At 28.9% G+C, this 18,072-nt stretch overlaps 1 protein-coding gene across 1 annotated transcript in view; it reads left to right on the top strand.

The window, feature by feature from the left end:
• Lrrk (Leucine-rich repeat kinase) overlaps positions 1-18,072 on the top strand; it is a 230,511-nt gene that overhangs the window by 22,482 nt on the left and 189,957 nt on the right. The window lies entirely within an intron of this gene.

Here is an 18,072-nt window from a genome sequence, read left to right as displayed (position 1 = left end):
CCTTGCAGGCCCCCCCCCCATCGGGATCCCCCTTGCATCACCGGAACGTTCCGCTTCTGGAGGGCCTGAAAATTCCTCCACAAGAGGGCTACCCTTCCCTTTCTACTTCTACACAAGGTCCGGTATGCTCCCCACGTATACCCCCTCCGTCCAGCGCGACCTCCCCGCATACGTTGAGGTCCCTAATACTTCATCGAACGCCCCGACTTTATCCACTCTTGCGTGTAGTTAAAGCCAAGACGCCCTCAGCAATAGGGCTGCCTCCTGGCCCTACACGGTTCCACGTTTCGTTGTCCAAAAACCGGGGTGACCAGCCCAAGGCTTCCTTTCACACAATAAAATACATTATAGCAATCAAAAGTAAGGTAACCGTAGAAAAACATAAAACAAACATATCAGCCAAAAATCCACTGAAGAAACATAAAATTATACAAAAAGAATGATCGTGAAAAGGACAACAAATAAAAACTAATCCTATACTGTAGGCCATTCGCCAAATAACGAACCTTGTGAGTAACTTTGCCAATGTCGACAGTCCTGTCATTCGGGACCCCATTCAGCGTACTCCTCCACCTTGGTTTTCAGGATGCCTGTGACAAGGTTAGATACTTTTTCCCCATTGCAGCCGTCCCTGTAGCATGTGCTCTACCGCGTTGTCCGGCGTCAGCTACTGCAGGCCTGATAGCCGCCGACGGCCTGCCCATCTGGCACATTCAAAAAAAGTGTGTGCCGGGAGCCACAGTGTGGTGTGTCCCGTCGCCTAAATTTGTAAAGGTACTGTGTGGATTGATCGGTCGGGGCTATTCACCGCCCATTTGTAGAGGCGACTAAGAAGTTTGAGCAGGTGATCGCGACATTGGGAAGGATGATGACGACGCAAAAAGGACCAAAGGCGAGCAAACGAAAGCTTGCATGACGGTCGCGTTATCTTCCCTAATGTACGCGGTTCTAGTTTGGATTGAGGCCTTGAACAGGAAGCGGAATGTCCTCCTTGCAACGGAGAGCGGCAATTAAGGTGACCGCTGCACATAGAACGGTGTCGGGAGTAGCGCTCGAGGTCATTGTGGGGATTTCTCCGATTAAACTTTGTGCTGAAGAACTCATTAGGATGCGGGAGGGAACACCTAGAGGAGATGCACGCAGACTACTGGAAGAGGAGTGGCAGAGGATTTGGGATGCTTCTCATAAAGGTGCGTGGACCCGACGTCTGATATTACGCGTCGCCCCGTGGCTACGGAGGAAGGCCGGAGAGGTGACGTACTGTGTTAGACAATTCTAACACAGTAGGCCGGGTCATGGGGAGTTCGGCACGTACCTTTACAAATTTAGTCGCTTAACTTAGCTGAAATCAATGTAATACAAGTATTGTTGATTGGAAGTGACGTGTGTGACTGCAATATAGAAACGCGACCGTTATGTTGAAATGTTTCCTGGATGTCTAATAAAACAAAGTTTATGACTAAACTTTTTTTAATTTAACTACCAATTGTTTTAAATAACTAAAAATGTTCGTTTTCATTTCGTGGGTAAAAATACTTGAAAAAAATATATAAATAAACTTTATCTTGCATTGCACGATTAATATTTATGTTGATTTAATTGTACATTTTAAAATATAAATTTTTGTAAAAATACAACAGGTTCTTTTGTATTATTAATGAAAAATAATTTAGGTAAATTTTTTTAATTTTCCAGTTGCTAGTTTTACAATATACTCGTAATTTCAGTGACATTTTAAAATTATTTTCTTTTATTACAAAAAAAGCCTTTTTGGATGTCGGCTATGGAGGTAAATGATGAGAGTAAATAATCAGTAGTGAATTTCACGAGGGTAAATATGGACAGGGAAATATTTGTTTGGATAGGGATATTTTTATCTGCAAAGAGAAACTGAACCATTAGACTGTGAAAGAAGTTTTCTATTGCTGTCAGTCAGCGTGAAATGTGGTAGTGTTTTGACTTTTGTATTTTCTATTATATTTGGTGAATGTATGTTTGTTTACCGGTACTGGTATTTAAATCTAATGCGTTATTTTGTTTCCTATTAAAAATGTGTTTATTTCTTAAGTATGAAGTTGTTTTATAATTTTAATTGTAATTTTTAGATTTTATTAGTATCTTTAGCTGGAGAATACGGGTTATCTATTTGCTAAAATTGGTTCCTGTTTTACATATTAGGATACCATTTTTAATATACCATAAATAATTAAACTTATTTCAATTATTATTATTATAAAAACTTAAGAAAAATATTATTTGAGTCTTAATTTTCATCTAAATCAAATTTTAAAATAATTATTAATAAATAAAAATTAATTATGTAGAAAAATTAATTTAAAGATTTATATTTTTAAATTTATTATTGAAAACTTTTTTTGTAATATTTATCGAAATGTTAATTAGAACTACATAATTAAAGAAGTATACTTTATTCATATAAAAATATATATGTTCTTTTTTATTGTTACTTCTGAATATTTGTACAGTAAATAGATTTATTTATAACAGAAAACTTTGATAAAATTAGTTCATTAAAAGATCAATTTCATTAAAAGTTTTTGTAAAGAACATTTTACCCGCATTACCCTATCTGAAAATAATTATAAATGTAAAGATTATCAGTCTACTGACAATACTTGACTATATATATATATATATATATATGTTTTCTGTTTCTAACAAGTTTATCACCTATTTCATGATGCATCATCCTGTAGAAATCAATTAGTAGGTGTATTTACTTGAAATTGAATCAATGCTTGTGTTAGAGTTACAATTTGTCGGGATTCATTTAACAGTACTGTACTACCTTGGTACTATTAACCTGGAAACCTATGTTAAACTGCAATTAACCTTAGCCCTTATGTAGTAGTGTAATCTTAATTGACGAAGAAGAATAATCCAAAATTAAACATTTTATTTTTTTATGGTAGGAGTAAGGTAATATTTTTGTTGGTGAACTGTTACTGTGTAATGGCTGTAGAAATTCATAATTATTTAAAAAAAAAAAAAAAGATTCTGTGACCATTTTGCCTTATTTCTAAACTGAAAACCAAAATTGTTTGAAATTGAATGATCTGAAGTATTGAATGCAAACTCTTGAAAGTAAGATATGATTTAAAAAATGTGTTATTTTGTAAGGTACCATATTAATAGTGAGCATGAAAAATCTTATTTTCTATTCCTAATGTGTATACTGGCAACCTTTTCGACTTGTGAACATTAAGCAATTTGCAGAAATGAATTTTAAAATCATTTAATATCAATTATTATTAAAAGTAATATGATGAAAAAAAAATTAAAATAAAGCACTCTAAATTCTGTAAAGAAACAATTAAAAATTAGTCCTGAAAAAAACCGTTTGTTAAAAAATTAAATTAATAAATATAATTTGAATAATGATTTAATATAAAATCTGGATTTTTATAATTATTTATTAAATTATTTTTATGTATCCTACAAGTAATGCTGGGTTTGTTAAAAAGAAAAATTGTAAAAGACTTAAAATGTATTATTGAAATTCAGCATTTTGATGCTCTGTAATGATCTTAGATTTAGAAAATCCTTCCATCAAAAATCATATGGTTTTCTTCTTTCTTATTTTTCAAAATAGATATTTTATTTTCATTAGGCACGTGCATTAGATTCATTAGGTTTGTTGATATATTTATTATAAACCAACACGAGGTTGGTTTGTAACTAAATAAAACTATGTATTTACAATATTTATATTGCAAAATATATTTATTATAATTGTTATTGGTAATTGTTTAGTTTTTACTGTGAGGCTTAATATTTTCATTAAATGTAGCTTCTTAAATATCACTTTTTGTTTATTTTAAACAAAAAATTGATAAAAACAATTAATCAAGGGATGTAATTTAACCATTTAAATAGCCTTACATAACCTTATAAATTTATAAGTGATTAATTTATTTATTACAAATACTCTAATTTTGATACAAATTCATTAATTTCCCTGTCGCCAGTAGATCTTTTCAACAGACTTTCTTTAAAATTTTATAAATAATCACATTCATTCACTCTATGTTCCCAGTTCACTGTTTTCCGCCTTACAAATGAATTATCAACATATAAGATATATATTTATTTGGTCCAGATAGGCACCAAGACAGACATGGCCAGTTGTTATCCTGAACATGGCCACACTCTCACTTCCAGGACTGTCAGGTATAATAGCTTTATTGTCTACCAGTGAAGACCATCTTTTATTTTCACTACATGACAGAAGGTATTGTCAAGTAGAAACTCTGAATTTGTTGTTAATATCATTCATAATAATAAGATTATATAAATACTGCTGAAGCAGGATTTGTGTGCTTTTTTTTGTCAAGAGATCGGTCTCATTTATTTATATATATATATGAGGGTAAGTCAATTATCCGCATTGTAGTTATAAATTTTATTGCAATACAAATAGGAAACTTACATGTACATCATTTTTCAACAAAGTCCCCTTGCATTTCAATGCACTTGGTCCATCGTTGCACAAGCTTCCTGATGCCCTCATAAAATAAAGGTTTTCAGCTGAGCTGTGAGCCAGGAATGCACCGCTTCTTTCACTGTTTCGTCCGAGGTAAATCGACGTCTCCTTAATGCCTCTTTGGACCAAACAAGTGGTAGTCAAAAAGGGCAAGATCAGGACTATACGGAGGATGAGCCAGTACTTCAAAGTTGAGTTCAGCAGTGTGGTCCGCAGTATGTGGACGGGCATTGTCGTGCAACAACACAATACCTTTCGACAGCAGTCCTCTTTGTTTGCTTTGAATTGCAGGCTTCAGCTTGGCAATAAGCATTTCACTGTAACACGCACCGTTGTCGTGTCCCTTTCCCCATAATGTTCCAGTACTGGGCCTTGTGAGTCCTAAAAAACCGTAAGCATCAGTTTTCCTGCAGACGGTTGGGTCTTGAACTTTGTTTGCAGGGTGAATTTGGATGTTTCCATTTCATACTCTGCCATTTACTCTTCGGCGTGTAATGATGGATCTATGTTTCATCACCAGTGATGATTCTGTCTAAGAAGATGTTCTGTTCGTTACCATAGTGATCCAAATGTTTTTGGCAGATGTCCAAGCGCGTTTGTTTATGCAACTGTGAGTTGTTTTGGGACCCATCTTGCACAGATTTTATGAAACCCAAGTCTGTTGTGGATGATTTTGTAGGCAGAACCGTAACTAATTTGCAGACGATGTGCCACTTCATCAATAGCTACTTGTCTGTCTAAGAAAACCATGTCATGTGCATGCTCATGTATTCCTCATTTGTGGTGGTAAACAGTCGTCCGGCTCCTTCGTTGTGCATAACACTTGTGCGACCATTTTTGATTTTTCCAATCCATTCGTAGACACTCCATTGCAGCAACACACTGTTCCCGTACTGTACCGAAAGTCTTGAATTTTAGCCCCTGATACACCTTCCAACCACAAAAAATTATCACTGAAAGTTGCTCTTCTTTGGTGCAAACAGAAAGTGGAGTAGCCGTAGTTAAGGCAGGGCAGCGATAATGGAACTAACCTAGGAGCATCAAACCTGCATAGACATAACAACAATTAAACCATGCATTTGTCATCTACGCAACACGGCAGTACTACCAACATAAAAATTTAATTAAATTGCAGATAATAATTGACTTACCCTCTTGTATATATATATATGTATATACCCACATGGAATGGAATCCACTGAAAAATCACCTCCTTTCCTGCAGCTTATAGCTGTCTAATCGCGGTCTGATATAGATTTATACAACTTATTATTTTTTATTTTCACATTTTGTATGTTTTGTAATATTTTTTTGACACATTGGTTACCACATTGATTTTTTTGTGATGTGTGTTGAACCATTTCTGATTTTTCGGTTATTTTTTCTCGTGTGAAGTTTTTTTTAAGGTTTATGGTTTGATCATAAAACAGTTACTAATATTTTTATTGGTCTGGTTATTTTATTTTTCATTCTCACACAGAAAATAATTTTAATGTTCTACTTTAAAAGGGACAATTGAGTTTAAAAATATATTTATATGAAATTTGTACTGGTGTATTTGTGTGTATGTTTTGTTTTAAAACAATAGGAAAGATACTGTCTTTACATACTTACTTGTAATTTATTAAATAGTGACATCATTGTATGGGAATAATTTTAAATATAAAATAATAGTTTTTATAGGTAGCAGTTAAACTAACCAAAATATAATAGTGAACTTGTTAATTTCTCTTTCAACTGTTCCTGGGTTCTAATCTTCTTTTATATCAATAAAAAGTTTTACATAAAAAAAGAAATATAATTAATAAAATATAATTTTATTTATCTTTTAAAAAAATGCTAAAACAGGGAAAAGTATTATGAATGCATCTAAACAGCTTTTTTAATTATTTGAAGTAATTTGATGGCCAGGGTTTCTAAGGTCTGCATGCTGACCGTGCTGAATTAAGCCCAACTTATGTTCAATTCCCCATAAGAATTTTTACTTTTCATCTTATTGTTACATCTGTAATCATCAGTAAAAATAGATTTATAATTGTGTAACTGAATGTTGTTTGTTATTGTAGAAATAATTATTACATATATAATATATAAGTACTTTTAACGCTAGTTATTCAATAAATTACCATTGTTTTATTTTAATGATTCTTTTTATTTGTAAATCTACATTGTATTATTTATAAACTTCCATAGATGAAAATTTTAGTTTTGAAATTTGGAAAACTTATGTAAAGTCAGCGGGCATGACTGTATAATACAATTGGATGTGGTAAATTATGAATGTTAATGTTATTTAGTTAGATTGAAACCTGGCAGTTTACTTTAATTACATAACTGCATCTTTTTTATTAGTTTAAAACATTAAAACCTTTTTATTTATATCTTTTAATGTAATATTTATGAAAATGTCTTATGTACAGTTTTGGTTGATCTTATAAGATTTAGCAAAGAGTTTTTCCTAACATATACTTTCACTATTTTTTTGCCTGTTAAGTATTTTTAGAAATTTTCAGTAAAAAATTGTTGATAAAAATGTAGATGAGTAGATTAAATGAGAATTTTAAATTTAACCATACCATATGTTGTTTACATTATAAGAAAGAAATTATTTCGCTGTTTCTTATTAGAATTACTTTTATTCATTTAACATTGGTTTAATGTATAAAATAAAATTAATTAAGTTTTTAATGACAAGCCAGCCTAAATTTATTAAAATAAAATTTAAAACAAATATATTTTATAATGGTTTCATTTTTTTGCAGCTATTTTCTATGGTTTGGGACTGTAAAAGTGAGAGTTTAATTAATTTTCACTATTGACCATCTTAAATGGATACATTATTTATGCCCTGATCTTGATCTACAAACATTCTATTAAATGAATTCAAGTTTAAAACTGCTTTTTTTTTGCACAATAAACGATAAAATAACAGTAGTAATCTAGAGCTTTAGAAGTTATTTTTGTAATGTAATATGTTTAAGAATAGGGTTACAGTAGAGGGATAGTTGCAGAATAAAATATTGCCATCATTAAATAAAGAAATGTGGGAGAAATTTATTGAAGAAACTTGCTGCACTTTTTTATATTCTAAATTGTAGTCACAATTGAAGTATTTATGTACTTGCCAATGTGTCTAATATCTCTCTCCCGCTCCCCCCTCTCACCATATCTGTGTGTATGTGTGTGTGGAGGACATTTATAAGATTGTACTAAATCTTTTATAACTTTATTGTTTATATTATCTGTTACAAATTTCAAATATTTATAAGTATTTATCTTTTATTTTCATTATAATCAGTATAAATAAGGGAACAAAAAGATGAAAATAAAAATCGAAATTTCTTTGATATAAAAGCTTTTGTATTTAAATAATAATAGAGCAGTCAATTTTGTGTAAAACAAAAAGATTAACATTATTCTGCTATTTATTATGTTTATACATTAACTTTTATTATGATAGCGGGCAAGATAGTTACTATGAACGGATTTCTAAAGTGTGAAAGCTAAATATTAACTTGAAGGACAATAAAAACATATTTACTATATTTAAATTTATAAAAATTTTTCTGTCTATTTGAAAATCACTCCTGAAAAGCTGTTTCTTATTTATGAAAATTTGCTCATAGAATTCCATGAAACTTCCCGATTAAATTCACTTTAGGTTGTTTAGCATTATAAATGTATTCCAGGGCACTCACTACCCTTCTGTTGATCAAAAGTGACTTATTGCTATTTTTTATTTTTTTCTGTTTCCTAAAAATTAAGATATTTTTCTAACCTAACCTAATTAGGTTTAGAATTTTTTTAATTCTAAAAAATATAATTTAAATCTTTGTAAGATTTTGAACAACCTTTATCTAATGTTTAATTCACTTAATATTTTCTTAAAGGTTAAGAAAATACTCGTAAATAAATAATTAATAATAAAATAAATATTAATGTTAAATATTATGTAAAATAAATAATAATAAATAATTGGTATTCTGTTGAGAGCGGAGGAATCATGAACATCAAATCTGATGCCATTATATGTTTTTGAAAACATTGATTAAAAGAGTTAATAAAATATTTATTATAAAAATGTGAGGTGGTAGAAACTCGTATTGTTACTGATTGTTTAATTTTCTTGTTTAGTATTGGTTGTAGGAGAATCATAAATACTAAACAGTATTTTGAAAGCAAACATGAAATGTTACAAAACAATGTTCTTTCTTATCATATTTATGTTTTATAACATGGTTCTTTCTGTTATTTTTTTCTCCGTAACGATTACAAACTATTAAAAAATCCAGTGGTTTAATTTAAATTATTTTAAACCACTGTGTAATATTTTGTAATTTATTAAAATCTAAAATCAAATAAATATATTCGTGAATATTTTTAAAAAGCGGTATGCAAAGTTTTTTGATTGTGCACAAATAATAATGTAATAAAACATCCTATAATTTGTTTCTGATGTGTGTAGGTAGGAAAGGCCTACCTAAGACCTACACTAAGTGACTCATCTATCACTCACCATTTTCCTATTTCTCAGATTGATGTGTCATAGTTATTGCCAAGGGTGAATCAAGGAAAATTTTAGGAAACATTTTTTTAATTAACAAAAATTAACGGTTAAATTTAAGGAGGGGTTATATTCTTTGAAGGGGTGCTTCTGGTACACTGAATAATAGTAGAGTTCCTTCTGATGTCTTGAAATTGAATTGTTGGTTAAACAAAAATTCAAAAAGTCTATAACTTACATAGACGAATTCTAGAATATAATTTTCAAACAGAAAAACAGCAGAAAGGTAAGGACAAACCATCTAGATGAATAAAATAAGTGTACAAGCACAAAAAATATTATAACAATAATGACCAAGAATTAACAAGTAGTATGTTATGCAATCGCATTCAGATTAATGAATAACTTAAGTGAAATTAACTTTGAGAGCCTGACTCGATAGTCAAAGAACAGTTGCATGATAGAAAAAGCCTCATATGAAAACAAGAAAAGGAGTAGGGGATGTAAAAATATTATACGGGAATTATTAATCTGTGTAGTTATTCATTACCCATCCAAAATGGTGGTGAAAAAGGGTAAGCATAGGTTCTGTACTTCTCATGATTATTTTTAACTTATTCAAAAGGAAATACATTTTATGCAGATGCCAACTATACATTGCTGTCAATTATACTGCAGGTTTTCTTTTAAACTATCCTTAATGTAATGATAATTAAGAATCGATTTCGTATTTCCAGTTTATATTCTGAAGGTTATGGAAAGATTAAACAAAAGCATTATGTGAAGGACAAAACCTTAACATACATTTATACATTTACAAACTTTTCATACTTTTTGCATTCATACTTATACATTGAATTTTAAATTTACTTGACTATAAAAATCGCATTTTGATTTGGTGGCTAAAATAATCTCTTGAGTTCGAAGGGTAAAAAATATAAACAAGGGAATTAAATATTCAGCATTTACTCATCTGAAGAACAGTTACATATAGTATGTATATTTATCTGTTCTTTAGTAGTAAGAATTCTGTTTTAGCCCTTTTAGATGTTAAGTTTCAAATACTTTTATTGATAAGTTTCCAGATAATTTTAGAAATTGGTTTGGAAAAGATTTTTGGCTAGCTTCGTATCAATTGCAGAATTTGAGAGTGTATTGTTTAGTATTTATTTGATAATAAGAGGGAAATAAGTTTTTTTAATTTCAATACCATGGACATTCATACATAATTATTCGTGTATGAATAAGATATCAAAAAATACATCTTATGTTTTAATTTTACACTCTGTATAAAACTATATCCTTACTAGCAGATTACAGTTGAATTTAATCTTGAGAGGTTTGATTCTGAAGGTAATGATTTAGCCTGTAATAAAGATATTCGTGATAGCTCGTAAATAAATTATTATGTAAGAAATTATCTGTACACATCTGACAAATAACATGATAATCAATTTTCTCTTTACTCTTACTTGTACTTTATTTATGCAACAGCATAACCAGTTATTATGAAACTTGCTGCTTGCAAAAATTTTCTACAGCGCTGTTATAACCTTTGGGTAAGTTTCATATTAAAAAAACATATTTTGAAGAATATGAGATGTTCAACAAAATAAAACGTAACCAAAAGTTTTAATATTAGCATCATAATTTCAAAAAATACTTTTTCAAATCGACTTTTTGAGAACTTGTGAGCTCATCCATCAGGGGGCTTTTTTATGATTAAAATTTTCACTAAAATTCATTTTAAATAAATTAAAATCGAAATTACAAACAAAAAATTCGTAACTATTGTTTAATAAAATACGTTTTGAGCATTAAAATTTTGAAATAGCGAAAATTTTATTTTTTTCATTTTGGGGTTTCCACGGTCAAGAGGAACCATTCGGGTGAAATTAATTTTTAAGAAAATAATCTTTAATTAGTGATAATAAATTTATAAAAAAAGAACTTTTCAAAATATACAAAGGTACAGCCATAATTCTAAATAAACAAATTTGTAATTTTCTAGGAAGGGATGAAAATTTTTGGCTCTTTTTTTAATCGAGAAATAGTAAAGAGCTACTAAAAAATTAAAATTTATACATTTTAAATGCAATGGGTAATTTGCGAGATGGATATAAATTTAAAATAGATTATAAAACGACATTATTTAAATAAAAATAATATTTCCGTTACCACAGACCATTAGAGTGAAGTAAACAAACGATTTTTATAGTGGTTTGAGGGCCTATTCGTCTAAAAAATATAGATACAATAAAGTCATATTAACTCTTTTTCAGAAGCAAGAGATAGCTAAAAAAAGAAAATTATATAAGTTATCTTTTATGGAGGGGATGAATATTAAATAAAGGTTTTGGGAATTTGTAATCTTGATAAAAGAGAAATCAACTTTGGAAGAAAACCTTTTTGCTTAAGTGCCCCAGTAATGATTTTAAATTTATTTCGGCCAAAATTCTCCCTCCCATTTTCCAATTTTTGTAAAAATGTCATACACTATTTCGTCTAAAACCTCCTAGAAGATAAGTCTACGTGTTTTTACTTTTCCGGCTATATCGATATGAACTGCTACGACAGCTGTAGTTACTACGGGAACTATAACTCCCGTCTGTCAAGTTTGAAGAAAATCGGTTCACGGGATCCAAAGTTTTAAGATGAAATACGGCCAGCATACTACGTACATACGCACGAATGTCCATCTGACAAAAATAAATTTTTTGGGCTTGGAAGCATTGGAATCAACTTTTTTCGCAGATTATTTACAATTATTTAAATTTGTTTTTTGTTAATTTTTTTTGAATGTCTTCTTAAGGGAAAAAATTAAAAAAGACTCAATTTTTTTTAGATTCTTTTTTTACCGATCTATATACTTTCCCGTTTTAGCTATAGCAGCGTATATCGATGTAGACGGGAAAGTAAAAATTGATAGACTTCTTGAGGGATTTAGGTGAAGATTGGTATATCATTTTTAGAAGAAATGAAGAATATAACGAAAGAAAAAATAGACTAATAAATATTGGATATTTATTTTGCTTAGGACCTATATTTTGAGTTCTACAAAGTTTATTACTTCAATCATTTCAGTGGTTCTAAATTTACGTGCAGATAAATCAAACCAATATAAGGATTTATTTTTCGAATTGATGAATTTGTTTATTTAATAGATTTATTCGTAATTGAATGAACATGAGAATTATATAAGTTAAAAAATATATGTGTTTTATTGAGCGTATTTGGAAACATCTGCCGTTGGCATTTTTTATAACTTTGTTGAATTGCTTATATTTTTATCAGTTCAGTTTATCTTGAAAAAAAGAAAAACTGTTTATATGTCTAGAAATTTCTAAAATCTTTATAAGAGGTACATAAAAACATAAAAAAAATAAAAACAAACTTTGTGTTGATTTGTCTCATTGCCTTTTTTTTTAGAAAAATAGAAGCATAAATAAATATTTTTATAATGAAGTTCATGATAAACACATTATCCAATTAATTGTTCATAAATAATTATAATTATGAATAAACCGTGTTATATATGAGTTTTTTAATTCTTAATTTATTTTATGGTTTTAAAGTAATATATATATATATATATATATATATATATATATATATATATATATAAATGTTTTGTGTGTCAGCAAAGTTATTTTATTTTGTTATGCAATTTAAAAAGTGTTACAAATTTCCGATTAAATTATAATCTTATTTGTTATATTTTTATTATGTAATTGATTTATTTTTATTTATTTTTCATAGAAAAAAGGTTACTGAACCCTTATTGACCGTGAAGTATATATATATAAAACGTTAGTACTTTCTTTTATGGTTCTACGATAGTATAGTGTTTATTGTTATAGTAGTGTAATGTATTGTGTTCTTTCTACGGTAGTCCAATTTTAGACATGTTTAAATTATTCAATTGGCGTTCAGAGTTAGAAAAAAAAAGAAATTACGTTATTTGTTTTTTAATTATCATTTAGTAAGTTATCTTTTATTTTTTCTGCCCGTCATCTAACCATAAATGAAGTAATAATTTTTTTTATAAATATGGATACGAATAGTTTTTATGGATTAAATGTACAATTACGTATTCCCCCCTGACCATTAATAATTGAGGTGTTAGTAAAAGAGATTTTTTGCCTTTTTATCTACTTAAATTTTGCATATTTTTAGCAATGAAGTAGCTTTGTAATTTGGATATATAGTTTATAAGTGATTGTGATAATGTATATTTTATCAGTTGGTCAATTTACTTACAAGTTGTAAAAGTTGTATGTTAAATATATAGGTTAAATTTACAGTTTGTGCGGTTTCATTAAATGCTAAGCTAATTTCTATTATTTACAACGAATGTTTTGCTCGTAAGATATTATATCTATCTTTCATCTGAACTGATTCAAAAATCGTTGAGAATATCCCTTCTTTCCTTTTACCTGGAACCTTTGAATCTTTGCCCGGACAATTGTGCTGGCAGCCCATTATATGTACAGACTCATGTGTGAAATTTGTTTTTTATTTACTTAATATTAAATTTTATTATTTTTTAAAAATAAAAATTTTAAACCTGAATTAAGAAAAGTGTGTTTGAAGTTGTATTTTATTGAGGTTATTTTCATGTGAAAGTAAGTATATTGCCAGAAGTGCTGTCTACGTTGCTGTATAAGAACTTGATTTTCTACATTAAACCTCTTAATGTGCACTTTGCTTGTGTGTCTAATGACCAGTATTTACTTAAATTTTCTGATAACAAAAAATAAATAATAAATAGTATGTATATTCAGTGTGACTCACTAAACGTTAATTCAGCACATTTCCCGAATAATTGGAAAGCCGAAATTTCGTTTAGTGATTACGTGAAATTTCAGGTATTTAGAAAAAATAGTCAAGTTTATTTTGATTATCAATCAGAGGGTAAAATTAAAATTTTTAAAAAAGATATCGGTGCTAGAAAAACCGGAAACCTGAAGTCTGGCCCGATATTCAGTTAGGTTACCTCTAAAAAGAGATTTTCTTTTCTAAACCATCGCTTGATTCATTTTGAGATACAACACTGAAAGTTATAACAAATATTTTATTTAAGATTTTATTAATATTTACACTAAGTTTTTAAATTTCCTTTAAGATCAAAGAGGTTATAATATAACATTTAAGTTGTATTCCTTCATCTCCATGTAATTAATTAATGAGCTCGTCAAAGGTGCTTAAAATTCATCACAGATGACAATTCCAAAATGCTCTTAAAAGAACAACTCTTTTTTCTTATTAAGTTATTCTTAAATAATTAAAAATGAGACCTTTCCTTTTACTTACCCCTAAAGTAATTTCATCACCGGAAATCAAACGGGGAAAAGCGTGCGTATTTCTAACGCGTTGAATAAAATGTAAAAATTGAGAAAAAAATTCTGATTGTGAAATTTTTATTAAATTTACTCACGGATTTACCTTTTTAAACTAACCTTCGGAGAGAAAACCCGTATGTAGCGATTTCTTATTTTCAGTTTACATTCGAAAGTGCGGGAAAAAATTAAGTTCATAGTGACCTACAGCTGAGATAGTAAATCTGTATATAAATGGGAATGCTGTTATCATTTCTTCATTTTTTCTCCCATTTCCCCAATAATTGGAAAATTGAAATAGCTATTATTCTTAAATGGATCGAGGAATAGGAAAGTTTAAAATCTTAAATGGGATCTATAAGCTTAAAAATTCGGCATTTTTCTTTACAAAGAACGGGTTACTTGGGCTGTTTATATATATATAATTTTTTTTTTTTTTTTTTTTTTTTTTAGCTGTTCGATAGTAAATATAAAATTAATTTGTTGGCAATTTTACAAAAAAAGTGAGTAATAACAGAAACTTTTCTGTGTAAATTTTCTCCTCTCTTCCTGTGACAGTTTTTTTCTTATGTGATATAGGTTTGTTGTTAATAACATTTTAATTAAGCTTAGTAATTATAATTTGAACGGTTCCGTAGATAATGTACTTTATGTGGATAGCATTAGGATTGGATTGTTGTGTTACTACTGGAAAACAAAAGGAATTGTTCCTTTATTCCGTGGAGGGTTCAAGGAGAGTCTTGATTAAAGTAATATAAAAATACAAATAATATTAATAAATGAAGTAAAAATCGATTCTATATAAAATAATTAATGGGTCTTGATAAAAAACAAAAACAGTTCAATTTAAAAAGTACGAGTGGTTTATTAATAACTAACTCGTGTTAACATGAATAACAGCAAAAATGATAAAATGCAACAAATAAGTAATGTGTGTGTGTGTAAAGATAATATATGTGTGTGTTTGTATTGTGTGAATTATATCTTTTTTCATATAGCCTAAAATTATTATTTTTTTAGAAGTAGGCTATATATTTAAAAAAAAAATATTTTAAATAAGTAATTAAGAAGTTCATCGGTCTAAAAAATTAAGTGCGACTTACAGTTTGTTATCAACTGTGTGGAATAATGTACTAATACATAAAAAAAATTAATTAGCTTTTTATATAGTCAATAGTTATCAAACTAGTGGACTGGTTTGATGTTATTCTCTATTACTTTCTTTTTTTATGCTAGTATTTTAACCGGGACATATTTAAACTATATACATCCTACAGCATATCCACAAACATATTTACTACAACCTATACGTTTATATATTCCGGATTCCCCCTGGACAAAACTATTTATGTGTTTACGCGCTAAGGATCCGTTTTAATGAATAATTTCAGGAAATAAAAAATAAAGCAATATAAATTGTAACACAATTTAAAGGGGAAAGTTGGTTTTTTAATTTTAAGTGGGCTCTGTTTCCTCTTACGAGAAACGAATCGGGGAACACGAATTAAAATAAAATAAAAGTTACAACTTTTGATTGGAACATTTTTTGTAATTTTCACTGACCGTTTTCTTTTGGATAACTAATGAAATTTGATACTTGAAGGCTAAGCAATTTATGTACTACAGAATATAATAATAATTACACGTTACATTTTACTGAACTGTTTGACCATTAGAAAACATGTTGTCTTATTAATTAATGTACTTTTTCAATTTTAAAACCTTTGTATAGTGGTGTATAGAATTTAAATTTAATGAATTTGTATGATGAAAAGAATAATTAAATTGTCCCGCGAACTAACATTAACATCAAATTAAATAGTTATATAATTCATGGGGATGGGAAACTATAGCATTTTGTATATATTTGTTAAAATGACTTACGACCTTTTTTAATTTCTGAAAATTATGAGAATTATTTTTCTCTTACTCGATGGTCTTCCTTTCCATTAAAATATTTTATTAAATTAATACTCAATTCGAAATTTACAATTAAAAAATGTAATTATTTTTTTAAATGTATGAAAATGAATTATTAAACAGGAAATATTTTTTATTTTACTGATTGTAATAACGTTTTCTGTGGGAATATTTTTATCTCGACACATTAACATTAAATCAAATTCTATTTACTTCTAAAAACAGAGGTTTTCTCCTCGTTCACCCTTACTGACTGGAGACAATACATTCAATGATTTTTTTTCTGCTTAAAGTAGTTCATTAATTTGTTGCTTTATCCTGTCTTTCCCAGTCACTTTAATTGGTGTTTGTTATGTAACTCATACGAGGGTACAAGCAGCACTGATAAGAATTGTTTTTTATGAAGATAGAAATATTTAATATGTATTAGATATAATATATGTACTACTTTCCCGGCGATTATAGCTTGAAATTCTGTATTGTAAGTAAAAGTATGGTGATCGTGTTAAAAAATGGGGTATCGAATTTTTTTGAAAATCTTCACGTTTTAAAATAAAATTAGTTCCTATAAACTAAAAAACATGTATATATGTCCATACGTATGTATGTCGCAGTGCTTTTGGTCTTATATCTCAGGATTGACCAAACCGATTTTCTTCAAATTTGGCTCAAATGTTTCCATATATGGGGAATTGATCAGTTTTTTTTTAATTCGTTAAGAGGGTGGGGGATATCGTGAAAAACAAATTTCGATTTTCTTCAGATGCATTTTAGAGAAAGCTTGATTAGTGATTAAAGCAAATTTGTTACCTACAATTCGGATTAAATATTTTATTTATTTTTTTTTAATTTTTGAAAGTTTATATACTTCATATGTAGAACTATAAAAATATCTCGACCATTTTTTTAAATTATCGACCCCGAACCTAAAGTGTAGAAAAATATTTTGAAAATTGCCTTTTTCTTATTTTACCTTTATTATTAGTGGTGTTAAATTTAAAGAAAAATTTACGTAAGAAAATTTGTTAAGATTGAGTGTATATTAAAATTAAAAAAAAATCTTAAAATTTATTCACCACTTCAAAAAAATATACAAGTATATTCAATTTTTTTTTTGGCTCTTAATTCTTTTATTGTATTTTCTTCATTACTATTAAAATTAAAGTTACTTTGGCACCCACATTATTACATTCTGGACTCAAAATGAGAAGGAATTTTTTTCTAGATGTTTAACTATTCTCTTTTAAATTATTTTAGTTTTATTTTTTAAATAAAAGTCAGACCCTTAATGTTTGAATTGCAAAAAACTTTTCGGCGAAGCCGGAAAGATTGAAATGCTGTGCAAGATATTGTATGACTTGAACGGTTTAACTTTGCCAATTCTTTTCCAGGTTTCTTCGTCTTGCTTTTGTTGATAATAAATATTTATGTACCCTTTATTTAGATAATTTTATATTTTACTTTTTAAGTAATACATCGGTTGTAAAAAGACAGTCTAGTGGTGAACGCGTCTTCCCAAATCAGCTGATTTGGAAGTCGAGAGTTCCAGCATTCAAGTCCTAGTAAACCCAGCTATTTTTACACGGACTTGAATACTAGATCGTGGATACCGGTGTTCTTTGGTGGTTGGGTTTCAATTAACCACACATCTCAGGTATGGTCGAACTGAGAATGTACAAGACTACACTTCATTCACACTCATACATATCATCCTCATTCATCCTCTGAAGTATTATCTAAACGGTAGTTAACGGAGACTAAACAGGAAAAAAAGAAAGAAGTCCCATCGATGTGAATTTGTTATT

This window comes from Lycorma delicatula, chromosome 3, assembly GCF_047948215.1.
Source record: "Lycorma delicatula isolate Av1 chromosome 3, ASM4794821v1, whole genome shotgun sequence".
Taxonomy (NCBI): Eukaryota; Metazoa; Arthropoda; class Insecta; order Hemiptera; family Fulgoridae; genus Lycorma; species Lycorma delicatula.
The sequence above is the reverse complement of the archived record's forward strand: the minus strand, read 5'-3'. Positions and strand labels throughout refer to the sequence as shown.